The sequence below is a fragment of the Rhinatrema bivittatum genome, chromosome 15 (genome assembly GCF_901001135.1).
Source record: "Rhinatrema bivittatum chromosome 15, aRhiBiv1.1, whole genome shotgun sequence".
Lineage (NCBI taxonomy): Eukaryota > Metazoa > Chordata > Amphibia > Gymnophiona > Rhinatrematidae > Rhinatrema > Rhinatrema bivittatum.
This window is the reverse complement of record NC_042629.1, coordinates 38,023,414-38,032,941: the sequence shown is the minus strand read 5'-3', so window position 1 is coordinate 38,032,941 and position 9,528 is coordinate 38,023,414.

Below are 9,528 nucleotides of genomic sequence, written 5' to 3'. Positions count from 1 at the left end.
AATCAAACCGTGCTTTATTGTATTTTGTATGTATCTGGAACTCGGGGGTACCTTACCATTTATCTCCAAACCCGCCCCCCCCCCCCCCTTGACATCTGGATGCTAGGTAATAAAAGGAATAATATTCAGATATCAAGATTTCTTTTTGACCCATCCAGCAAGGCAGGGACGACAATGATGTAGAAGAAGAAAATGTATCAACATGTAGCATTAATATATAATCATTCTATTAGAGAAATGCAAAATAAAAGGCTAAGCAAAACAGCAGTGTGTCCAAATTGTATAGCAGGTATGTGCAATTTTGTATTAAAGTATAATTTTCCAAGAATACATTATGAGGTAATAATTTAATAAAGCTTTTATAATCAGGACCATTTCTACGGGGCAAGAGGATATTAGGAGTATAGCCAATTCACTATTTGTAAGGTTAAGGAATGTGCAGCAATTCTGTGTATGTGTGGCCCCCCCCCCCTTTCTTTTTTTTCAGTGACACGTAATTGTTCCTAGAAGCAGTTGCAGTAGATCTATATCCTCTTATTTATTTCCTCTCTATTGACCCAACTATCTGTGAGTAATATCCCAATGGACAAAAAATTTGAAATCCAAGTTAAAAGGTGAGATGCACGAAAATGTTGGGCTTGCGGGCACAGAGCGGATTTTAAAAGCTGCTAAGATACTTGCGTATCTCTGGGAGCATGCACATCTCAGAAGTTTTCAAAAAGAGGGTGGGGGCCTGATCTGGGTGGGCCTCGAATGTGAACCTGAGATGTGCGTGTAAATACACGATCTGGCACGACTTGTAAGTCCATCTGGATGGTCATGTAAGGAAATAACAAAAAGAAAAATCGGCAGATATATGGGGGTTTTGTGAGTTGGGGATAAGTGGCGAGAGTGAAAGATGTTAAACTAGGGGTGTTTCGGAAGACCTCTCTCAACTGGGCGAACTGGAGTCAAACTGGCAATACTGTCTCTGCGCTGCCCCCCACCTCCTTTTATATTCTCCAGATTTTCACAGTAGAAGTGGCATTTGCAAGTACATGTGTGCTCCCACTTAAAAATCTGTGCACATGTGTGTGCACCCCAGGCTGTTTTATAACCTGAGCACATTTATGCATAATGGGGCAGATTTTAAAATGAACGCACCCGGCCTGCATTTGTGCTCGCTACCTGGCACGCAAAAATGAACGCCCGATTTTATAACATGCGCGTGTTGCTGCATGCATGTTATACAATCCAGGGTCAGCACGTGCAAGGGGGTGTACACATGTGCACCTTGCGCGAGTTGAGCCCTGATGGCTTTCCCTGTTCCCTTCAAGGCTGCTCCGAAATTGGAGCGGCATTGAAGGGAACTTTTTATCTGCCCCCCCCCCTCCTCTCTAACCCATCCCCCATCCCTAACTAAATCCCCCCTCCTACCTTCGTCGAAAAAGTTACGCCTGACCAAGGTAGGTGTAATTTATGTGCGCCGCTCCCCAGCCCGGAGCTGCTTCGAAGGCCTCGGCCATGCCCTGGAATGCCTCCGAATGCTGCGCCGAGCTGACATGCTCCCCCCCCAAGCAAAGCCTCGGGACCTAAGCACGTTCCTGAGCTTTGTGTGTGCAGGTGGCGTATGCAAGATACGTGCACAGGGGACTTGCGCACCAGCGCACCTAAATCCACCTGGATTTACATGTGCAGGGCTTTTAACATTTACCCCTTTTTACAGAACTTGGGAAGACAAAGGGGGTGTGTGGTTCTTAGAGGTTATTACAGAAAATATGTAGAAAAAGGGTGATCATCCTTTTTGATGTATTTTTAAATCACTAGGTAAAAAACAGTTATACATAGTTTTGTTCATTCAGAACGAGTAAGGCAGAGGATATTTACTTCCTGTCCCATTTTCTGTACCTCTGTCTCTCTCACAGCTAAATAATGGTTTATCCTTAGGAAAGTTACGTAAAGTTATGTTATGTAACATCTGCTATACTCTCTGTTCACAATCTTAATTATGTTAAATATTTTAGATTCCGCCAATAGTAAACAAAGTTTCGATGTTAACATCTATGATCTGCATGTGTTTCTACAGATAACATGTTATGCTACAACAGAGTGTTCATAACAATTCACGTTACCTTATCATTTTTTGATGAAGTGTATCTTTGACAATATTTGCAACCAAGCTAACAGTTATCATATGTGTTTTGGAATGGGTCTGCATGTGTCTATACTGCATCCTACATCCTCCCTCCCTATCAGTCCTCATAGTCAGGTTGTTATGGATGTTCACCAAAGCCTACCAAACGTTTTTAGTTCTTTTTTGAAGGTTTGTATATTATGTTGTGTTCTTGAGTTGGGAGGGGGTTCCATAGTTGGGGCTTCCTAGGGATATGGCTCTCTTCCGAGTTGAGATACGTTTGTGACGAGCTGGTGGAATTCTTAGACCTTTTAAACAGCTATTAACAAATGGCCACATCCCTGTGCACTTGTATGCCCAAGAGCTGGTTTAAAAGCAACCATCATAGAAGAGCTGCCTCTAAACGTTTAACCATTACACATGACATTACATGCATGTCTACATGTATTTCAGTGGGCAGCTGGTAACACACAGAGGGAAGTAGAAAGGGTTAACTAATTTCCAATTAAATGTACAATTTATATGCAGGGCTGACGGAAGCACTAGGTGAGCTAAGCTTGGACCTAGGGTGCTGACCATTAGGGAGGGGGGGATTGTAGGTGCGATTGGGGAGCAGCTCAAGGCAGAAAGTGCCCAGGGTTCCTTGTCCATATGTGAGATCTGTATTGATGTGACCCACTTCATGATGGTGTGCCATCTCCTACTAGAAAAGGGGTTGTGGTCAGGTTGTAGGTTACACAGCTCCCCTACCCACCACAGTAGCTTTGGGGGAGGGAGATGATCAGAGGAGCTGCTACCGTAGTGGTCAGTGGATCTCCATCATGCCATGGCTAAAGAAGGGGCACCCCCTCCCAGCTCAATCAGTATGGGACCTGACAATAATATGTACCCCTTGTTCCTTGCAGTCACTCCTCTTATCCCTTGTGTAGAATGGCTAACCCAGGTATACATGAGCATGCTTTCTATTGCTCCCATTTAACTTCAGAAGGATAGGCGGACGGTTAAGCCTGTTCTCTCACATTTGTAGTCGCCTTTAGAAGGTTTATGATCTGCCAGTGGACCCCTCATGTGCAAAAAGGTTGTGTATCCACTGTTTTAGTATCCTGTTCCTCTCATTTCATCTTCAGTGAAACCTTCTCCTGGCATTCAGATACCTCACTGATGGCAACATGAGCCTGGCACCATATCTGTGTAGCTAAGCCTGCAGGTCATTGTAACAGTGGACATCCAGGTTCCATAAGTTGAGGGTGGGGTAAGGTGGTGTTGGTGGTAGCAGCAGCTTCACACATGAAGCCCTCTGGCTCATTAGCAGGGAGTGGGTCTTGGTGCAGATGCGGGGTGGGGTAGACCTGACAGTCCGGTCCCTAGTTCTTGGAGTGGGGTTCCAGCTTCAACCTCCTTTGGTGTGGGCCCTCGCCATTTGCCTTTTGGGGTATTAAACAGCTGGACCCTCAGGGAAGAAGGCCTATGGTGGTTGCTACGGCCCCCTCTTTTTGCAGGTCTAGCCACCTAACGAGACAGGTGATGACCCTGTACCTGTGGATCATCTCACCATACTAGCAATGAGGAGGAGGTTTGGCCAACAACTATGTCTGTGTATGTGTCTGGGATTGTGTATGTGTATGTGTCTGGGAGTGTGTCTGTGTCTGGGAGTGTGTCTGTGTCTGGGACTGTGTATGTCTCTGGGACTGTGTATGTGTATGGGAGTGTGTTTGTGTATGTGTCTGGGACTGTGTATGTGTATGTGTCTGGGAGTGTGTATGTGTATGTGTCTGGGAGTGTGTATGTGTATGTGTCTGGGAGTGTGTATGTGTATGTGTCTGGGAGTGTGTATGTGTATGTGTCTGGGAGTGTGTTTGTGTCTGGGACTGTGTATGTGTATGTCTCTGGGAGTGTGTATGTGTATGTCTCTGGGAGTGTGTATGTGTATGTGTCTGGGAGTGTGTATGTGTATGTGTCTGGGAGTGTGTTTGTGTATGTGTCTGGGACTGTGTATGTGTATGTGTCTGGGAGTGTGTATGTGTCTGGGAGTGTGTATGTGTCTGGGAGTGTGTATGTGTATGTGTCTGGGAGTGTGTTTGTGTCTGGGACTGTGTATGTGTATGTCTCTGGGAGTGTGTATGTGTATGTCTCTGGGAGTGTGTATGTGTATGTGTCTGGGAGTGTGTTTGTGTATGTGTCTGGGAGTGTGTCTGGGAGTGTGTTTGTGTCTGGGAGTGTGTATGTGTATGTGTCTGGGAGTGTGTATGTGTATGTGTCTGGGAGTGTGTATGTGTATGTGTCTGGGGACTGTGTATGTGTCTGGGACTGTGTTTGTGTCTGGGAGTGTGTTTGTGTCTGGGACTGTGTATGTGTATGTGTCTGGGAGTGTGTATGTGTCTGGGAGTGTTTATGTGTATGTGTATGTGTCTGGGAGTGTGTATGTGTATGTGTCTGGGACTGTATATGTGTATGTGTCTGGGACGGTGTATGTGTCTGGGAGTGTGTTTGTGTATGTGTCTGGGAGTGTGTTTGTGTCTGGGACTGTGTATGTGTATGTGTCTGGGAGTGTGTTTGTGTCTGGGAGTGTGTATGTGTATGGGAGTGTGTCTGGGAGTGTGTTTGTGTATGTGTATGTGTCTGGGACTGTGTATGTGTATGTGTTTGTGTCTGGGACTGTGTATGTGTATGTGTATGTGTCTGGGAGTGTGTATGTGTATGTGTCTCTGAGTGTGTATGTGTATGTGTCTGGGACTGCCTATGTGTATGTGTCTGTGTCTGGGAGTGTGTATGTTTCTGGCACTATGTATGTGTCTGGGAGTGTGTATGTGTCTGGGAGTGTGTATGTGTCTGGGAGTGTGTTTGTGTCTGGGACTGTGTATGTGTATGTGTCTGGGAGTGTGTATGTGTATGTGTCTGGGACTGTGTATGTGTCTGGGACTGTGTTTGTGTCTGGGAGTGTGTTTGTGTCTGGGACTGTGTATGTGTATGTGTCTGGGAGTGTGTATGTGTCTGGGAGTGTTTATGTGTATGTGTCTGGGAGTGTGTATGTGTATGTGTCTGGGACTGTATATGTGTATGTGTCTGGGACGGTGTATGTGTCTGGGAGTGTGTTTGTGTATGTGTCTGGGAGTGTGTTTGTGTCTGGGACTGTGTATGTGTATGTGTCTGGGAGTGTGTATGTTTCTGGCACTGTGTATGTGTCTGGGAGTGTCTATGTGTCTGGGAGTGTCTATGTGTCTGGGAGTGTGTATGTCTCTGGGAGTGTGTATGTGTATGTGTCTGGGAGTGTGTATGTTTCTGGCACTGTGTATGTGTCTGGCACTGTGTATGTGTCTGGGAGTGTGTATGTGTCTGGGAGTGTGTATGTGTCTGGGAGTGTGTATGTGTCTGGGACTGTGTATGTGTCTGGCAGTGTGTATGTGTCTGGCACTGTGTATGTGTCTGGGAGTGTGTATGTGTCTGGGACTGTGTATGTGTCTGGGAGTGTGTTTGTGTCTGGGACTGTGTATGTGTCTGGGAGTGTGTATGTGTCTGGGACTGTGTATGTGTATGTGTCTGGGAGTGTGTATGTGTCTGGGACTGCCTATGTGTATGTGTCTGGGACTGCCTATGTGTATGTGTCTGTGTCTGGGAGTGTGTATGTGTCTGGCACTGTGTATGTGTATGTGTCTGGGACTGTGTCTGTGTCTGGGAGTGTGTTTGTGTCTGGGACTGTGTATGTGTCTGGGAGTGTGTATGTGTCTGGGAGTGTGTATGTTTCTGGCACTGTGTATGTGTCTGGGAGTGTGTATGTGTCTGGGACTGTGTATGTGTCTGGGAGTGTGTTTGTGTCTGGGACTGTGTCTGTGTCTGGGAGTGTGTTTGTGTCTGGGACTGTGTATGTGTCTGGGAGTGTGTATGTGTCTGGGACTGTGTATGTGTATGTGTCTGGGAGTGTGTATGTGTCTGGGACTGCCTATGTGTATGTGTCTGGGACTGCCTATGTGTATGTGTCTGTGTCTGGGAGTGTGTATGTGTCTGGCACTGTGTATGTGTATGTGTCTGGGACTGTGTCTGTGTCTGGGAGTGTGTTTGTGTCTGGGACTGTGTATGTGTCTGGGAGTGTGTATGTGTCTGGGACTGTGTATGTGTATGTGTCTGGGAGTGTGTATGTGTCTGGGACTGCCTATGTGTATGTGTCTGGGACTGCCTATGTGTATGTGTCTGTGTCTGGGAGTGTGTATGTGTCTGGGAGTGTCTATGTGTATCTGTTTGTGTCTGGGACTGTGTATGTGTATGTGTCTGGCAGTGTGTATGTGTCTGGGAGTGTGTATGTGTCTGGGACTGTGTATGTGTCTGGGACTGTGTATGTGTATGTGTCTGGGAGTGTGTATGTGTCTGGGACTGTGTATGTGTATGTGTCTGGGAGTGTGTATGTGTCTGGGAGTGTGTATGTGTATGTGTCTGGGAGTGTGTATGTGTCTGGGACTGTGTATGTGTATGTGTCTGGGAGTGTGTATGTGTATGGGAGTGTGTCTGGGAGTGTGTTTGTGTCTGGGACTGTGTATGTGTATGTGTCTGGGAGTGTGTATGTGTATGTGTCTGGGAGTGTGTATGTGTATGTGTCTGGGAGTGTGTTTGTGTCTGAGACTGTGTATGTGTATGTGTATGGGAGTGTGTCTGGGAGTGTGTTTGTGTCTGGGAGTGTGTTTGTGTCTGGGACTGTGTCTGTGTCTGGGAGTGTGTTTGTGTCTGGGACTGTGTATGTGTATGTGTCTGGGACTGTGTATGTGTCTGGGAGTGTGTTTGTGTCTGGGACTGTGTATGTGTCTGGGAGTGTGTATGTGTCTGGGACTGTGTATGTGTATGTGTCTGGGAGTGTGTATGTGTCTGGGGAGTGTGTATGTGTCTGGGACTGTGTATGTGTATGTGTTTGTGTCTCTGAGTGTGTATGTGTATGTCTCTGGGAGTGTGTATGTGTCTGGGACTGTGTATGTGTATGTGTCTGGGAGTGTGTATGTGTATGGGAGTGTGTCTGGGAGTGTGTTTGTGTCTGGGAGTGTGTTTGTGTCTGGGACTGTGTATGTGTCTGGGAGTGTGTATGTGTCTGGGACTGTCTATGTGTATGTGTCTGTGTCTGGGAGTGTGTTTGTGTCTGGGAGTGTGTATGTGTCTGGGACTGTGTATGTGTATGTGTCTGGGAGTGTGTATGTGTCTGGGAGTGTGTATGTGTCTGGGACTGTGTATGTGTATGTGTTTGTGTCTCTGAGTGTGTATGTGTATGTCTCTGGGAGTGTGTATGTGTCTGGGACTGTGTATGTGTATGTGTCTGGGAGTGTGTATGTGTATGGGAGTGTGTCTGGGAGTGTGTTTGTGTCTGGGAGTGTGTTTGTGTCTGGGACTGTGTATGTGTCTGGGAGTGTGTATGTGTCTGGGACTGTCTATGTGTATGTGTCTGTGTCTGGGAGTGTGTTTGTGTCTGGGAGTGTGTATGTGTCTGGGACTGTGTATGTGTATGGGAGTGTGTATGTGTATGGGAGTGTGTCTGGGAGTGTGTTTGTGTCTGGGAGTGTGTTTGTGTCTGGGACTGTGTATGTGTCTGGGAGTGTGTATGTGTATGTGTCTGGGAGTGTGTATGTCTCTGGGAGTGTGTATGTCTCTGGGAGTGTGTATGTCTCTGGGAGTGTGTATGTGTCTGGGAGTGTGTATGTGTATGGGAGTGTGTCTGGGAGTGTGTATGTGTATGTGTCTGGGAGTGTGTATGTCTCTGGGAGTGTGTATGTGTATGTCTCTGGGAGTGTGTATGTGTCTGGGAGTGTGTATGTGTCTGGGAGTGTGTATGTGTATGTGTCTGGGAGTGTGTATGTCTCTGGGAGTGTGTATGTGTATGTGTCTGGGAGTGTGTATGTCTCTGGGAGTGTGTATGTGTATGTCTCTGGGAGTGTGTATGTGTCTGGGAGTGTGTATGTGTATGGGAGTGTGTCTGGGAGTGTGTTTGTGTCTGGGACTGTGTATGTGTCTGGGAGTGTGTATGTGTATGTGTCTGGGAGTGTGTATGTCTCTGGGAGTGTGTATGTGTATGTGTCTGGGAGTGTGTATGTCTCTGGGAGTGTGTATGTCTCTGGGAGTGTGTATGTGTATGTGTCTGGGAGTGTGTATGTGTCTGGGAGTGTGTATGTGTATGTGTCTGGGACGGTGTATGTGTCTGGGAGTGTGTATGTGTCTGGGAGTGTGTATGTGTCTGGGAGTGTGTATGTGTATGTGTCTGGGAGTGTGTTTGTGTCTGGGAGTGTGTATGTGTATGTGTCTGGGAGTGTGTATGTGTCTGGCACTGTGTATGTGTCTGGGAGTGTCTATGTGTCTGGGACTGTCTATGTGTCTGGGACTGTGTATGTGTCTGGGAGTGTGTATGTGTCTGGGACTGTGTATGTGTCTGGGAGTGTGTATGTGTCTGGGACTGTCTATGTGTATGTGTCTGTGTCTGGGAGTGTGTTTGTGTCTGGGACTGTGTATGTGTATGTGTCTGGGACTGTGTATGTGTCTGGGAGTGTGTTTGTGTCTGGGACTGTGTATGTGTCTGGGAGTGTGTATGTGTCTGGGACTGTGTATGTGTCTGGGAGTGTGAGTGTGTCTGGGAGTGTGTATGTGTCTGGGACTGCCTATGTGTATGTGTCTGTGTCTGGGAGTGTGTTTGTGTCTGGGACTGTGTATGTGTCTGGGAGTGTGTATGTGTCTGGGACTGTGTATGTGTATGTGTCTGGGAGTGTGTATGTGTCTGGGACTGTGTATGTGTATGTGTCTGGGAGTGTGTATGTGTCTGGGAGTGTGTATGTGTATGTGTCTGGGACGGTGTATGTGTCTGGGAGTGTGTATGTGTCTGGGAGTGTGTATGTGTCTGGGACTGTGTATGTCTCTGGGAGTGTGTATGTCTCTGGGAGTGTGTATGTGTCTGGGACTGTGTATGTGTATGTGTCTGGGAGTGTGTATGTGTCTGGGACTGTGTATGTGTATGTGTCTGGGAGTGTGTATGTGTCTGGGAGTGTGTATGTGTATGTGTCTGGGACGGTGTATGTGTCTGGGACTGTGTATGTGTATGTGTCTGGGAGTGTGTATGTGTATGTGTCTGGGACGGTGTATGTGTCTGGGAGTGTGTATGTGTCTGGGACTGTGTATGTGTATGTGTCTGGGAGTGTGTATGTGTCTGGGACTGTGTATGTGTCTGGGAGTGTGTATGTGTCTGGGACTGTCTATGTGTATGTGTCTGTGTCTGGGAGTGTGTTTGTGTCTGGGACTGTGTATGTGTATGTGTATGTGTCTGGGACTGTGTATGTGTCTGGGAGTGTGTTTGTGTCTGGGACTGTGTATGTGTCTGGGAGTGTGTATGTGTCTGGGACTGTGTATGTGTATGTGTCTGGGAGTGTGTATGTGTCTGGGAGTGTGTATGTCTCTGGGAG